At 41.9% G+C, this 17,506-nt stretch overlaps 1 protein-coding gene across 4 annotated transcripts in view; it reads right to left on the bottom strand.

The window, feature by feature from the left end:
• LOC109507078 (neurocalcin-delta A) overlaps positions 1–15,831 on the bottom strand; it is a 28,835-nt gene extending 13,004 nt beyond the window's left edge. For 2 of the 4 annotated variants that reach the window (XM_019856235.1, XM_019856234.1), the window contains exon 1: positions 731–880. The gene's annotated coding sequence lies outside the window, so the exon portion shown is untranslated. Of the gene's footprint in view, positions 1–730; positions 881–15,546 lie in introns of those variants that run through there. The other 2 variants (XM_019856233.1, XM_019856232.1) reach the window with 2 other exon arrangements.
• Between the last annotated feature and the right edge of the window lie 1,675 nt (positions 15,832–17,506).

Raw genomic sequence — 17,506 nt, forward strand, 5'->3', positions numbered from 1 at the left:
CCATATACTTTATTACATTTACTGAAGTCACTTTTTGGAAACGTGCTTCTCAGAGGGGTTTTAATTCAGCATACTTTTTACTTCTACTTGAGTGCTTTTGTTTAAAACAAACAATACTTTTACTCTGTTACAAATGAATGACAATTCTGCCCGCTACTTGTATTTTTTTATTGAAATGTGTTTATTATTCCTTGCACCGTCCATTTTGGCTCCTCAGAGAGACTTATCTCACGTGACTGTTTCACCAATCCAATAGGGATGTGTTTTGACTTCATTTGACCCATCGAACAGAGCCAGGCAGACAGTCACGGGACTGCACCAAAGTCTCCGCATGACGACACACAGAAGCAACATTTTCAAAGTGACCCAAAGTGCAATGTAACAGAAGTCTATATTGAGCTTACAGATAGGCTTCAGCTCACGATAAGTGGCACACGAAACGGATGGACTACAAAAAAAGAACAGCTATCTAACTATTGAAAGGGTTTTGTTCATTCAAAAAGAACAGGAAGAAAAAGCATTTTGCAATGTATGCGTAGCACTACGGATTCAAAGATGGAAGTTGGCAGAACTATTATTAAGTGCTTAAATCCACCTCACGAAGTTCAATGTAATAATACATAAAATGACTACTCTCTGCCTGGTGAGCCGACATCTTCCTTTAACTTGAGTCACATAATTTCAAAGTAATGGCGTTCACTCGAAAGCAATTTTTGGCTCCGCTACCCACCTCTGTAAATAATGACACAGTAATTGTGGTACCGGGGAAGCGATGGAACAGAATAAATGTTGGCGCCGGTCCGCAGCATACCGGTAGTTTCACACAGGGGTACTCGCAGGCTCAGCCACTACAAGAGTTACAAATGTGAAAAGGAAGGATAACTGGTAAGTTGGGCTGGCCCTTCTGCACCATTTCCTGATGTTGACTCACAGTAAGCGACACCCATTTGTTGATGGGGAACTGAAGACTGTGTGATGAACGGTCCTAGATATTGCGGTTTGTTAAAGGCATTTTCCAAATGTTCACCCAGATCTTAGCTAATGCTTGCATAGAAACAAGTTGCATTCATGGAATTGCATGAAGCTCCATTGAGCATTACGTTTGGAAACACTTAAGTGTAAAATCCCAGCCAGTGCTCCCAGAGACAGCTGCATATTTGCCAAACACATCTGTTAGTCCTTCTCTAAAGTAACATCAAAAGGCAAATTTACTGTTTGTAGAAGTGCATGCTAAGCAGCCAAACATGGTAATGTTTTTGTTGGTGAAAGAGCTTCCAATGTTACAAGGGAAAATGTAATGTCATCGCAGCTCTGATAAAGTATGCAAAGTAAATCAAAACAGGACACTTTTCTTTCCTTGACAAATGCTTTTTAACAGAAACGTACCTGCGGAATCAATCACGCTTCTTCAAATCAAAACTGAGCAAATAGATTATCATTCAAACTAGACCGACTGCGAGTCAGACCGCAATAAAAGAAGGTCGGCAATCTGACTTACTTTTCGATGACATAACCTCACATTCGCACATTCACCAGTTAAAATGATCATTTAAGGATGTGAAAATTATGGTAACCGCACATAAAAACATTTTGTAATGTTGCCTGGTTTAGTATTGTGAAAGTCGATGGCTGGGGAATGTTAGTGTTGCAGTATAATAATTGCAAAATTGTAGTTTGAGTCTTGGATTCACAGAAAATGCACAAAAATATGGAGGTTGAACTGTAAGCATGCATGATGTCAAATAAGATCCTATGGTCCAACCAAACGCGAATTAAAGCAATGTTTTGCCATCGGTTTGACCATAGCATAGGATTTCACCTTAATTTAGCTCGGTTCAGCATGCAAGAAAGCATCAATTAGGTCGGAGCAGACTCCAATGCGGCTGTAATGCAAATTAAAATGCGGGTGAGATGGCAAAATCCACACAGTGAAGTCGACTACTAACGTTTCAATCACGAGGTATAATTACATTTTCATTACAGATTTTTTGTTTATTTTCCTAAACAAATTCGAGGTTGACTATCACCCCAGAAAAGACAATTAAAATTTTGGGATTCCACTATAATAGTCACATATGCCGTGTCATGTAACTTACACAAATATCTTAATGCTACCCCTCTTTCCCTTCTTGCACCTTATTTCCATACACGAGCCCTTTTACTGCAACCTACACTCTCTTTTTAAATCTAATAACAGTTACCATAGCAACATTCTGTTCATTGATGAGCTTTCTGGCTGAATGCACTGATATGTTCATCCGCATATACATGGATTTACTCTTAGCTAAAACAGAGGCTGGGACTGCATGATTCGTGTGTCTACTGTGTGGGTGTGGAGGCTATGTGTGGGTGAAGGTACGTGAGGTGAGTAGCAGGCAGCCTATTGTGATGAATACAGTCCTTATGATGGTTGAAATGGAAGAAGGCTCTACAATGTGAGAAACAGCAAAACAAAATGATGAAGTGAGTAATAAAAATCCCATTATTGAATGTACTTGCTACTGTGCAGGGTTTTGCCTGCATTCAACGTTGCGTGGTTTTTTTTTTTTTTTTAAATATCTGTATACAGTCCCTCAATAGCAGAGATGTTCACATATTGCAGATGAGTCTGGAACATATCCCACATGATTAATGGGGGTCCACTGTATACATTTTTATGTTTCTTTGCCGTTTTGTGATACAGACATGAGAAGTCGTATGTTCATTCGTCCACACATGCCCACTGTCACGTTGCGTGGTGGTGGTGGACCCCAAAAAACCGGCAGGAGGGAGGAGCAGGGTGTACTTGAAGTGTATTGATAAAACACAGAAAACTAAATTCACAACATAGTCCAAAAAACAGAAAGAATCCAAAGCATCAAAAAAAACCCAGGCTGTAGCTAAAACTAACAGTCAACAAAACATGATCGAGAACATGACAGCTACAGCAAACAAACAGACATGACAGCAACAAAGAAACAGCAACAATGACCCGACAATGAGTGTTTGGGCGGGAGTCCTTTTATAGAATTACCTAACAACCAACAGGTGTGCAGCTGCAGGGGGAGCCCTACAGTGCCACCTGTTGGTCCCAAACCGAATCATGACAGTATCCCTCTCTCAAGGGACGGATCCCAGACGTCCCAAAGTTGTCTAAAAGGCTTGCCTCGCCGGGGAACGGGAACTAAAAGCGACAGCGACCTTCGCCTCGCCGGAGAACAGGAACAAAAGCGACGGCGACCTTCGCCTCGCCAGGGAACGGGAACAAAAGTGACTGCGACCTTCGGCTTGCCGAAGAACAGGAACAAGAAGCGAATGGCAACCCTTTGGCTGGGCTTGGCCTGACATGGACGGAGCTCGACGTAACGGGGGACATGGGACAGCCAGACGTGAACAGTGGCTCGGCCTGACGTGGGCGTGGACATGGCACGGCTTGTCGTGGACGTGAATGTGACTCAACTCGAACAGACAGGTGACGAGGCTCGGCTCAACGTGGACACGGACGGGGCTCGCTCGGCCTACCGTACAGCAAACAAACAGACATGACAGCAACAAAGAAACAGCAACAATGACCCGACAATGAGTGTTCGGGCGGGAGTCCTTTTATAGAATTACCTAACGACCAACAGGTGTGCAGCTGCAGGGGGAGCCCTACAGTGCCACCTGTTGGGCCCAAACAGAATCATGACACCCACGGGTTGTACCTGTGAACTTAAGGGTCAATCATCACTTTTGTGACACTATGGGATGAATGCTGTTCACGGGTCCAAGGTCATCATCAATCAAAATTGGTCATATTTTGAGAACATAAGGCCCACGTTCTATTCTCTCTTCTATCTATAAACGTTACATAAATGTTTCTTTTACTGTGATATAAGACACATCTCTAATCTACTTTGAGCGCTGAAACAAGAAAGGCAGCAGAATTATGCGCATCCATAAAAACAAGAATAGTAAAGAAACCTTCTGAAGATTAAACTGTGACAGTGTCCATCCTAATTCTGGTTGTTTCAATTGAACCATTTTGTTCCCCTCACTGTTCCGCCCACAAGCCAGAAAAAAAAAAATCCTTAAAAAAAGTTGCCTACAATCCCATGCCACAGGTTTTGCATCTGTTCACCAAGACTTGGATAATGATGTTGTAATCCAATATGTTCCAGTCGGCCCATAAAGGTCAAACTCCTTGAAACATTCTGACAAGAATCTGTTGACCAGGCAAGATATGGATGCAGGGTGAACATACCTTCGAATTTTCTCCCTCCTTCATTAGGTTGCCACAGTAACAGACCTTGCAAAAGGATGAGTAGGCGATCGAGCATCACTGATTCAGGAAAATGAATGGAACCAGCCAGACGATAAACTCAATTTCATCATCACTAAAACGATTACAGTATTTCTCTTGTGCTAAAGATGATGTAATAAAAAAATGAACATAAAACAATACTGTAAGAGATGTGTGGTATTTTCCACAAAGATTATGTCATGAGAAAGGAAAAAATGTGTGAAGGGTGCAAGGGCAGTGGATTCAGCACCCACTCAAGTGAGTCACACTTGACAACTATTTTGGAAGGTAATCAGCTCAGCTTCCCCACTGCTTTGTACTCCCAATATTGGTCATGGTGAATTTGTTGAACATGTCGTTAGGGCTCTGGTCGGCCTGACATGACAAACGGACCTGACAAACACTAGGAATGTCACTGCCTGGAATGAGACTACATTTGCTGTGAAGATGAGCGTGAGCATGTTTTGAACTGCTCAAATTCTCAAAACAATGTGCCCTTCTTTTCTTTTTGACAATGGGGGAAAAATTGCAAGAAATATTTCAACCACACCTCAAAGCCTTCATAAATTATATAATTGTTCCATCAGTTCAAAATCCTACACTTGTAATCTGAAATTTACATACGCTGATTTTTTTTTAGTTCACCGTTAATAAACCAAGAAAACCTTATACTTTTCAAGAATGTCCAGGCAGCGGGACAGTTAAGAAATTTCCAGATGGACAATTACAATATTTTTCAGACCAATCCATGATCATGATTTTAGTTTAGTCTGCATCTAGCATGTTTTCAATCAAAAAAGTTTTTCTGGGTATGAATATAAGACAGTTGTAAAAAAAAAAAAAAAAAGTGTGTGATTTGCGGTAGGGACTATGCAGTACATCAGTGTGTTGTCAGAATATAACTGAAGCTTCACATTTACATAGGTTTTGGTCAATGATATAGATGTTCAGAATAAACAGGAGTGGCCCCAGGCGTGACCCTTGAGGCAGTCCCTTTGTTAATGCAAGATACACAGATGTATATTGTTCTACCTGCAAAAACAGTGTGCAGTCAAACCAGCAAACACTTTCTGCAGTTTCTACAGACAGACCTACTCTTGGTAAACTTTTATGAACCGTTCTTTTCCCGTTAACATACAAAATACATAAATTAATTTGAAAAATAATAATTTTGTTCTTTTTATCTCATCCAAAATTATGCATACAGGTATAAGTATGCACAGTGAAAGTACACCAATACTGTATTATGGTATAAGTTAATTTGGGTTATATTTATGCAAGACAGTTAGCATTGATAATTGGTGACAGGAGTGATGGCACTGATTCTACAACACATTCAGTCTGGGTGCCCGTGCATATCTAGAACTCGGCGTTGTGTCAGAGTGACCGCATCCAAACTGTGTTGGGGCCAGGAAAAAGGTGACACTAGTGAAAGGAACACAATTTACGGTGTCGTGTGTGACCGGCACAGTGAGCCCGTAATAACACCTGCTTATACTGTACATAAAACGATCAGGAGTGTGCAATGGCATGGCGGTTAAAAAGGTGTTAGTCTGACACCTAATTAGAACAACCAGAGCGAGTGTACAGACATTGACATGTGTATGCCACTCATAACTACAGTGTATGCATTATGGCAGTTAGTGAGAGCAGTCTCGAGGCAAAGCCTGAATCGAGAGATGGTTCTCATTAAGTATGCCCCCAGGGATGGACCAGAGCTCGCTTTGCTTCCTGTGCAGAAAAAATTAGAAACAGGATATAGCATCATGGAAAATAACCAATAGAACGGAAGTCACATCAGGGGAGGTCAGGAGACAGGATGACTCCAAGGAACTAGGATGTGTGTGAAAGGTTTTTAAAAAAAGTATTTCTCAAAATACAGACCGCTGGACAGCTTGACTTAGTGGTATGAGAGTCGTGTGCTCACCAAATAATGATTTATATCTTAACGTTGTTTTTTTGAAAGCACGAAAAACAGACATCAATCAAAACGTATGGTAATAATTACAATAGTCATAATAGTCAAAAAATATCATCAAAAATCATATCAGGAATAGATTATAAAACAGATACTTTCTCATGAGAAAGAAAGAGCACAATCGAAACTGCCCATGCCTGATGGAAATGACCTTCACATCCAGCTAAGACAGAGGTTGCAAACTCTGCAGTACAAAACACACTCATCAAGTGTCACGCATCTAATACTGTATCAGGTGGGGCACAGGATGAACACAGGATAGCATTCCGCAATCCAAATACTGTGACATTCACCGTGATCACTATCCATCCATGCATCCGTTTTCTAATCTGCTTATCCTCACGAGGGTTGCGAGCGGGCTGGACCCTATCGCAGCTGTCTTTGGGCAGTCGGTGGGGTATACCCTGAATTGGTTGCCAGCCAATCGAAGGTCACACGTAGACAAACAATCATCTGCACTCCCACTCACACCAAGGGACAATTTAGAGTGTTCCATTAACCTGTCCTGCATGTTTTTGCAATGTGGGAGGAAACCAGAGTATCTGGAGAAGACCCAGGCAGGCCCAGGGAGAACATGCAAACTCCACATAGGAATGCCGAAGCATCGAACATTCCACCTCTGCCCTGTGAGGTTGACACGCTAACCACTGGACCACCGGGTCACCATCGTATATTTTGTATTATCAAAATCAATGTCACATCTGCTTTTGAAAGGAATCACAGCAAATCACAAAAATGTTTTAGGAATAGTTAGGTTAAAAATTTTACTTTTTGTTCTAGACATGATGATTTTATGGCAGCTAGAAAAATTTATATCACAAACACGAACAAAATGATCTCATGAAATGGTGTCACTTTCAAACATAGTCCAGAAAGTAGCAACAGAGACATCATCTTCCTTTTTATCATTCGCTTGTGGCCAGCATGACTTTTCAGTGTGTGGGAATTCCACTCTGAGGATAAAAATAGAACATCTGTTTCCCATAGGTCCCACAAATGCAAAAGAGCCTATAGGCCAGGGTTATCCTTTCCAAATGAGCCATGACACCATGCATGCAGTCTTTAGCTGCAGATGACCCCTTTGTGCATTCTTCAACCACTTGAAGTGGGATTTCAGTCAAATGACCCATGACCCCTTGTCAAGAACTCAACTGCAAAGTGGCAAAACTCTGAGGCAGGCCAGTTCTCCTTTGCATCCATCATAAACATGTCACTCGCCATGCATAACTCACCAATTTCAGGCGACATGGTCGGCGTCTTTTGCAAAGAGGAGAAAGGGTAAAGACAGGCAACAGAGGAACGCTTGTTTAATTAGCGCTCATGCATGAGGCGCGAAGGATCTCAAGGTGTCAATTCAAGAACCCAAACTGTAAAGTCGTAAAGTTGGCCACTTTAGTTTGCAGCTGTTCTTTAGGGGTGGATCTGGCTGTTACGAGGGGAGTATCAAAGTTGAACTTTGCTTCGATTGCTACCAAACTTGAACCACATATCGACAGATAGGATACTCAACATCATAAAGCTGACTGAGAAAATACTAAGATGTGCAAAGCTGTTATCTGGACAAAAGGTGCCTACTTTGAACAATCTAAATTATAAAACATTCAGCTGGTTAGCACGTTTGCCTCACATTGAAGAGGCGCAGGGTTCAATTCCAGCTCTGGCTGGAGTTTGTTTGGTGGAGTTAGTTTGGAGTTTCCACACAACTGTGTGGAGTTTGCATGTTCTCCCCGTGCCGGCGTGGGTTTTCTCCGGGTACTCTGGTTTCCTCCCGCATTCCAAAAACATGTATGGCAGGCCGATTGAACACTCTAAATTGTCCCTAGGTGTGAGTGTGAGCGTGAATGGTTGTTCGTCTATGTGTGCCCTGCAATTGGCTGGCAACCAGTTCAGGGTGCCCAAAGACAGCTGGGATAGGCTCCAGGACGCCCTGCGACCCTTGTGAGGTTCAGCGGATCAGAAAATGGATAGATGGATGGACTTGTGTGGAGGATGTTTGGCTGTTCTAAACACCACACACCGATGTGAGTTTGGGGCTTGACATATATTCCCAGCGTGGCACTGTAGTCCACTGATTAGCAGTGACTAACTAGACTTCTTAGCGGTCCTGGGTACGATTCCTGTGCCGACCTTCCTGTATAGAGTTTGCATGTTCTCCGCATACCTGAATGGGTTTTTCTCTGGGTAATTTGGTTTCCTCTCACATTCCAAAAAAATATGCTAAATTGAGTTGCAATGTTAGAAACATCAGTTCTCTTGTATTTTATTTATTTATTTTTGAGCGGTGGGGGCGGGGGGCTATTTTTCTTTTGCATTCAATGTGTGATGAACCACAGTCATCGTGTAATCATCTTTGACCAGATTTCATAGAAATCTGTGCAGTGTTTCACAAGGGTGTGGTGGACTCACAAATTAATGTTATTGAAAAAAAAAAGAATTTAAACACTCCTCTTAGATTGGTAATCGTGAGCAGAGTTGTGTTAATCAGAAGCAAACTGGGAAGATTCATTACGATATTCACTCATAAAAACTTGTCTAGCGTGCTCAAATTCAGTCATATGAACTGCATCCACCATATTTCCTGTCTTGCGCCACACTCAAGACCAGCAAATTTTAGCTCGTCAGTTCATCTACTGTACATTTCTTCATGTTCCCATAAATACACCCGATGGCCTGATTATAAATTACATTTTCCCTTCCAGAGACACTTGCAGGATCCCAGCCAACAGTTTTTTGGGGGGGAATGACCACATGATTCTCATACTCGTTAATCATGCAAACTACGCCTCATTTCCATTTATTTTTGAAAATGGGTTTGAACTGAACGTTTAAGAAGTTGATGTGTAAAAGCACATTAGTGAGCCACACTGCAAGTTTGTGATGCAACTACACCCAATAGCATTTGTCTCAAAGAGGTGAAACAATTAATATTTGACAACCGACACACAATGCCCCGGTTGCTATACGGAGCTTGAAAAGTTCTTAAAAAAAGATGACCTTGCTGACAAAAGGAAGGAAACTATGAAAGGTCAGTGAATTGTGTTGAATTCTATGGTTAACAAAGGGCTAAGTAACTAACACAATGGCAGACAATCAGGTTTTGACATTTGTGGAATCCACTGAAAATAGTCTCAATGTGAGGGATGGACATCATTTGTTGATTAATATTTGATTGTTAAAAACATTTGACCCCCCGGTAACTGACATAACCGAGTGGTCACTGTGCGATTCCTGATGAGTAGAGACTTTTAATTCCTCCCCTCCATGAAATGTTGTTCTTTAAAAAAATTGTGGATCAGATTATTAGACTTTAGGTATGTTTATGATTGGCACACTACATCACAGATGTTCAATTGGGACTCAAATCGGCTTTACATGAAACCTTTGTCACCAAAATCTTAAGCGCTTTTGTTGTTTCTACTTAATGTGGTTAACTTATTTTTACACTCCTATGGGAATTAAGAAGGAAACAATACAATTTAAAACATTGCCTGTATGGTTATTAAAGAATTTACAATGGCCAGATCAACCCTGGATTAATTCTCGCTGCCATTACTTCCAATAGGGAATGTTTCATTTTCTGAATGATAAGAGATCAACCAGCATCGTGAAACGGAATCTGGTTGGCCTCAGAGGTTCAACATAACAAGGAATATTTTGTGGAGTCCAGCTTACTTTTGTGAAAATAAAAGACACATTATTTAAGACTGACAAACCATTCGGTGTTTGAGAAGAATCCGATTCAAACTTAATTCCTGCAGTATTTGTCTGTTCTCTCATCTGTTAAATTCCTTTCTTTCTCACTTGGATTTTCTTTCCATCTCTTTCTTTCTGTGGTCATAAATCACTGGTTAAATAAACTGCCTTCAAGTTAGTTTCCACTAGTGTTACATGAGCCCTCTTAAGTACAAAACAGGATGTTGAAGATACTTTCAGAAGCTCGGCTGAACATATGATATTTTACTCCCTAGAACTTTGAAAGTTCAACTACAATAAATGTAGCATCCAAACCATTATTTGCAGTAAATATTGCAGCTCTGCATTATGCATTCACTTCTTGTTAGTTTAGTTCCCACCAAAAAAATAAATAAAATACAGTGGATCCCTGCTATTCGTGTGGGATAGGGACCTGGCCACAAATAGCAAAAATCAACTTAGAATGCACGGCCATGAAGAAAATATTGGAGAAAAAAAAAAAAACACTGCACTGTCTCCCATTTCTTGTTAGTGAGGATGGGATCTAACAGTCAGTGTCAACATTCGAGAAGGATGCAGCACTTGAAACTGAAAGTTGTGTCGGCAGGTTTAATGCATCCCTTTTCTTTTTTTCTTGTGAAACTACAGGCAACAAAAAATATCTATCCATTTTCTGATCCACTTATCCTCATGAGGGTCCCGGGCATGCTTCAGCCTACCCCAGCTGTCATTGGGCAGTAGGCTGGGGACACCCTGAACTGGCTTCCAGCCAATCGCAGGCCACACATAACAATTAGCGCTCACACACACACACACACCTCGGGACAATTTAGAGTGTTCCATTAACCTACCGTGTATGTTTTTGGAATGTGGGAGGAAACCGGAGTACCCGGAGTAAACCCACGCAGGCACGGGGAGAACATGCAAACTCCTGTGTGGAATCAAACCCTGCACCTCTGCACTGTGAGGTGGATGCACTAAACTTTATTGTACCATGCCGCCTGCAACAAAACAACATTTTTTACAAATATGTTAATTCTCAAATTCAAACAAGGTACATTTCAACAAAGTTGTATAACAAATAAATATTCTTTTTCAGTCAAAAGTACGTGTACTCGGTAAAGATGTATTTTGAACCTAACAGCAATATAGCAATTAAACTATGGAATTCTATCGAATATCCAAGGTTAAACATTAATAGGTGGCCCAGTGATCCAGTGGTTAGCTCGTTGACCCCGCATTGCAGAGGCGCAGGGTTCGATTCCGGCTCCAGCCTTCCTGTGTGGAGTTTGCATGTACCCTCCGTGTCTGTGTGGGTTTTCTCTGGGCACTCCGGTTTCCTCCCACATTCCAAAAACTAATGGCAAGCTGGCTGAACACTCAAAATTGTCCCTAGGTGTGAGTGTGAGCGCGGATGGTTGTTCGTCTCTGTGTGCCCTGCGATTGACTGGCAACCGGTTCACTGGGTACCCCGCCGACTGCCGGGATAGGCTCCAGCACGCCCCGCGACCCTTATGAGGATGAGCAGATTAGAAAATGGATGGATGGGGATGAGGATGTTTAACGATTGAAACGACATGTGAAAAGAAGGTCTGCAAGCAAATTGACTTCCGGGTTTTTTTTCCAAGTCCGTCAGTATATGAAATTCACCACTAGGTGACATCAATTTAAAAAACACCTCAGCCCAGGTTTCTGGGTCGGGTACATTGTGATGGTCTTGGTGATGGAGACATCATCAGTACATTTTGAGATGCAGCGCAGGATGGATGGAGCATATTCCTCCAGGTCTATTTATGCTTCCAAAGTAGCTGCTTCTCTGAACATTTGTGCACTAAAAGAAGTCTTGAAGCACAGATGCAGCATCACTGAGCCACACCCAGAAGCTCCAAACTGTGGGCTTGGACCATTTCCCCATTGGTTTATTGGCTGGGGCCATCAGTATGGTGATGTGGTAGCTTGGGCCAACTAATGTGAGGGCACAGGAGGGATCTGTCTGCACCACGTGAGTTATTATACACACAGCTCCAGGATGTTATTAGCCCATGTTGGTATGGCACCATGCTGTTGAGAGTGTCCCGTCAGTTTTGTGTGGTGAAAATCACCTGCGACCACATATAATACCACTGGGTGCTTGGATTGCAGGGAACTATTGGAGTCGTTCGGTCATGCCTGGCTTGTGTTCGCATTAGCATGAGCTCTGGGACCAATGTAAACTGCAATGATGTAAACAGCCGTGAATTCGTGATGCAAGTACTGTGACCAGCTTCTAAGACTCAAATTCTCGATTTCCTCAGGGCAATGGCCCCATCACTATAATTCCACTGTTTGTGCGCCAACCTTTGTTGATATCGAGACAGCGCCCCCAAGTGGGCATCACAGTCGGCTCAAAATAACAAATAGTTTTAGTCCATCAAGCTTGAAGGCTGCGTAGGGCATGTTGTCGTTTGGGCACGTTTCCATCAAACAAAGCAAGGAACAAGCCTGCATCTCCCTGGAACCACAAAATGAAATCCGTTTTCTTTGCCATTGAGCGAGCGTTAGCTAGGAAGATTGATGGTATCGGTGGTGTGTTAGCCTTCAGCTGAGCTAACCTTCCAGCACGTTTACCCCGCTTTTGTTTGCGTGAGCAATGCATTCAGTTGTCCCTGTCTCCCCGTGCTGTGTATCTTTCCATTCAAAGGAGATGCAGTCAGGTGGAAGTACTTTTCAATGCAGATGAAATAGCTGTCACTGAACTCTCTCTAAATTGGTTTCTACTTAATCCGAGTTATACTTCATGCAAGGGATGAGCATTGAGATGGCTCTGAAATTGCCTTTGATATCATTGTAAAAGGGCTTCATCCTGGGAGCTCGAGCAGCCGCTGCACTCGGGGGCATTAAAAGCGTATCTAATGCACAATTATATACAGAAAAATCAACTTCGAAAAACGTCATAAATTATTCACACATAGTTATGTTATAATAGCAACCAATAAAACGTTTTTTTCTATTCAGTAAGGCAAGTAAATAATTTGGCATCTTGATCAAAAAATTAGAGTGTACTTGTTTTCTGTCATTTTTCAGGGAAAACACTACGTTTGAAATTCATGAACAGTATATTTTAGGATTAAAGTAAGCGGTCCAGAGAATGGAAGGACGGCTGAAAATAATTATGGGTAAAAGATCTTGTAAACACTACTGCATTAACAGAGGAAAATAAAAAGTAGGTTTATCTTTTAACATTTCTACACTAAATTAGTTTTTGTGACCTACCATTCTGCAGCTAAGACAAGATTTTCTAAAGAAAATTGTCATGAACTGGATTTTGCATTGACATAAGTTAGCACAAATGACGTAGCGCGTGCAAACACACACACACACACACACACACACACACACACACACACACACACACACACACACACACACACGCACGCACGCACACGCACACACACATGTTGCGGTAGGCTGCAGGATGTCAGATAAAGCTAAAAGTAAGCTATCTGTCTCCAGTGGTGGTGCATTCAGGAGAACAACTGCTCTTTATATTCTCAACGACAGTACTGTATATTGTTTTTTTTTCCACGCCAACTCCTTCACAATATATCTATCTATCTATCTATCTATCTATCTATCTATCTAGGAGTATGTAGTCAGGCTGTTGTATTGAAAACATTTTTACATGACTCTGTGATTCTGAAGAACCTACTACCTGCAATTAAGTGATAAAAATACTTCCAGTGCAGTGGCTACTATGAGACAAACACAGTAAATTACAAGCCCCAAATCTCTTCTACTAAAGGAACGTGAATATAAATATAAACCTTCAACAAGACAAAATGACCCGCTACTTGGTCTGGCCTCACAAAATTGGAGTGGGGATGGAGAGAAAGCGATAAAAAAAAAAAAATCTCACAGCGATGACGAAAGCAAAGACAAAAGCAAGCAAGAGTGGGGAGTTTTATAGGAAAATTGAACCACTTGTTTCTCCTTTTTTCCGTCCTCTCTGAGCTAAATGTGGGCTGGCACGCTTTTGTTTGCTTGAACATTGGCACTTATATAATAGGTCTGTGTGTAAAAATTATGTCAGTCCTAAAATTAACCCCTGTGAAAAAAACTGTCGTGATTTCAGGGTTTCTTTTTTTTTTTTTTTTTTTTTTTAAGGGCTGAATTTTAGTTGGAAACTACTTGCGAAACAGAAAATGGATGGATGGATGGATGGATGGAACAGAGCTCCAACCAAGACGCCTACCCTCCTCAGCCGAGTTTGGCCGCTTTCAACGCGTTGTTTTCGGATGAGTGGTGTGGGTGTACCCCCTGGAAGTGGACGTGGGAATTAAGAAGTCAAGCTAACACTTGATTGCAATCTAATAAAAATGATCTACGAACAATTCAGCTTACGAAAAGCCTCTCGGAAAGCATTGTGTTTGCATATCCTGGTGACTCATGGGAGAAAACAGATCCGGCATCAAAGAGCCTGCACGTTAGCTGCTCATTTCCTCAATCTCTTATAAACCAGTCATGGAGAGTCTCATCCTTGTGATATTTTCTGAGGTTGAAGTGGGCATAAGTAGATATATCCACATCAGTTTGGGTGCCGATTGATCGCCATTTTTGGAAATCATTAGCAATGTCTGTACAATGCTTTTGAATGAACACATTTGGTCCGATTAATTTCCCGACTCCCACCAAGACATGGGAAGAAGGAGGGGGCGTGGCCATAATGCTGACTAGAAAGGGGCGTTTTGTGAGTAGTCAGTTATTTGATGATTTCTCCAAAAACAAACTGAAAATGCAAGCTAATATAATTTTGCCGATTAAAAAACGGAAGTTGAGCTTTTTAGTGAATATGGACCATCCCGGCAGGATGATCCCTTTAAGGCGTGCAGCTAGACGAGTTGGTTTGTGTGTGAATGTGTTGCAAAGAGGGGGGAGGGTGTTCTTCAGTGTGACCCTCATCAAGAGAAATTCGGGGGTATTCTTACCCTATTAGTGACATGCGCTTTGAAATCATAATTAAAACTGACATGAAGACTAGGAGACATACACTTCATGCCACTCGTTGTTTCGCATTCTCTCCAAGGGGGGCAGGTGGCAGCTGCACAAACCCACCCCGTCTTCTAAATCTCTCGCAGGCAGAAGAAACAGCTCCGGCCCACGGCTGCCAGCCTGCCACTAACATTAGAATGCTTTGAGAGGAAAAGCCATGTGGCGCAGCGAATCACTCGTGGCTCGAGAGCACAAACACTCAGCCCCCGTAATGATCACACTAGCCTGAGCATACCGTCCCCCCCGCCTTCCCCCTCATAACTTCCCTGCAGTAGCTCTGAAAAAAAGATCAGACAGAAAGCAACTTGTCTTGTAATCAGTATGTGATCTTTTATCATAACTGTTTCCTAATCGCATTATCTGCAGGTTACCAAAAGCAGGTAATCAACGAGTACGGACAGTCAGTCGGTCAATAAATACAGAATATTGAATGCCCCCCCATCCTCCCACCCCGAACAAGTATAGGAATCTTCTTGCTCTGGAACAAAAAGCAGAAAGCTTTTCAGTGCTCTCAGCAGTGGTTCCAGACGCAACCACTAGTCACTCTAAAAAATGCATCATAAAAATAAATACACATGGCGCTTACCTCACTTTGTAGCGATGTGCAATTGTTTAGCAGTCCATCATCCAACACTCTGTACACCAAGTTCGTGGAGGGAGAAGAGGAAGCAACAGGCGAGAATAGTAACGGGAAAAACAAATAGATTTAAGAACAATACGGGCTAAACGAAAAACTGACTGGATAACTGAATGACAGAGACACACAGACGTCCAGATACTCTTCGTTGCAGCAAGCGGGTTTGTTAAAACACACGCGCGCACACACGCACACGCTAACGCTCTCCCTCACTCGCCTCTTCGGCTTGACGTCAGCACAGTCACGTGACCTCACTCTGGAGTGGAGGGGAAATGCAATGGGAGGGGAAACGCTAAGAAAAAAAGAGACACAGAAGCCCGCATTGCCATGGCAACAGGAACACTGCTCTGAAATGATTTCAATAGGTCAACAAACACATGCATGCACACGCACACGCACGCACACGCGCACACGCACGCGCACACACGCAAACACACGCACAAACACGCAAAACTGAGTGGCACAAATGACACGACCCGTGAAGAAAAAGGGGGCTGGCAGTGGTAAGAGAAAGAAGACGTTAATAAACTGAAAAAGGTATTGGGATTGATTCCTGTGCTCATTTTCTAAAACACAATGGAACAACGAAGAGTGTGATTAACTGCACCCATGAAAACATATTAACACCAACATTAAAAAAATGTTTGCTATTCCCTAAAAGTTAAACGTCAAATGTTGTCTACACTCTTTTACACGGCACACTTTTAACTCCAGGGTTTGATGCAACGCATAATAAATAATAAATGAAAGAGCATCGGCTACCCATAAAGCAGAGCTGAAAATGTGGAGCACAGTAACTTCCAAAGTGGTAAAATATACAACAATATACGTCCCTCAACTTCTATTTGTAATGCACGAGTCCATCAGCACTTGGAAAACCAATAAAACATCTCCTTAGCCCATCCTCCACTCAACCAACAGCTTTATTATCTGAATAGCATCTGCTGGTCAACCGAATGTGGCGAAGGAGGGGTGTGCAGTGAAGTGTGGAAATGAACCCGCAGCTTGGGTATGACTGCCAAGTGTCCTGCTCGATACTGATATAGAGAAATGATTAAAGCCATCAGGATACAGAGCACAGAGAGCACAAAGTGCTTGATGATGTTAAAAGTGAGTGAAGACTGTGGCTGAACAAATTCTGGGATTTAAGATGGCTGACTGATTGCATGTGAGGATGTTTTACTGTCTCTAAGACACTGAGAGTTTGAAGGGATGACAGGAATGAACAGTGGACATTAAGCTTTGAGCGTGCAACATTTTAGCATCCTGAAATCTGAATAGGCGATGTTTTCCTTTTTCTGACATTCCCAAGATGTGTACAAATAACAGTTAATGATAAGAATGATTAAAATGCATAAACTTACAACATTACAACTACTTACCAATAAGTTCCATTTACAGAGTTTGAAGATATGACAGGAATAAACAGTGGACATTAAGCTTTGAGCGTGCAACATTTTGGCATCCTAAAATCTGAATAGGCGATGTTTTCCTTATTCTGACATTCCCAAATAACAAATAACAGTTAATGATAAGAATGATTAGAATGCATAAACTTGCAACATTACAACTACTTACCAATAAGTTCCATTTACAGTTCTATGGTTATTATCAATGAGTGTGTATTTGAAGTCAGGAGATTTGTGTGTGACGTTCAGAGGGATGTCCAAGGCGAGGAAATACTAGGTCCAAAGTGTTCACTCATCATAGGGTCTTTTGAGCCATGCTTTGTCCGTCATCTAGGACCTGTTTGCCTGGGGTGACCCTGCTGCGGGTAAAAAGACCCAGAAAATTTAGCTCCTTGATCATTGAATTACATATACAATGGAGATTGAATGTCTGTATTCTTAAAAGACAAATATGGTACATATCATTGTCATTGAATGAGTTCTGACCGAAAACCTGTGGG

Source organism: Hippocampus comes, unplaced genomic scaffold (assembly GCF_001891065.2).
Source record: "Hippocampus comes isolate QL1 unplaced genomic scaffold, H_comes_QL1_v1.1 scaffold327, whole genome shotgun sequence".
Classification (NCBI taxonomy): domain Eukaryota; kingdom Metazoa; phylum Chordata; class Actinopteri; order Syngnathiformes; family Syngnathidae; genus Hippocampus; species Hippocampus comes.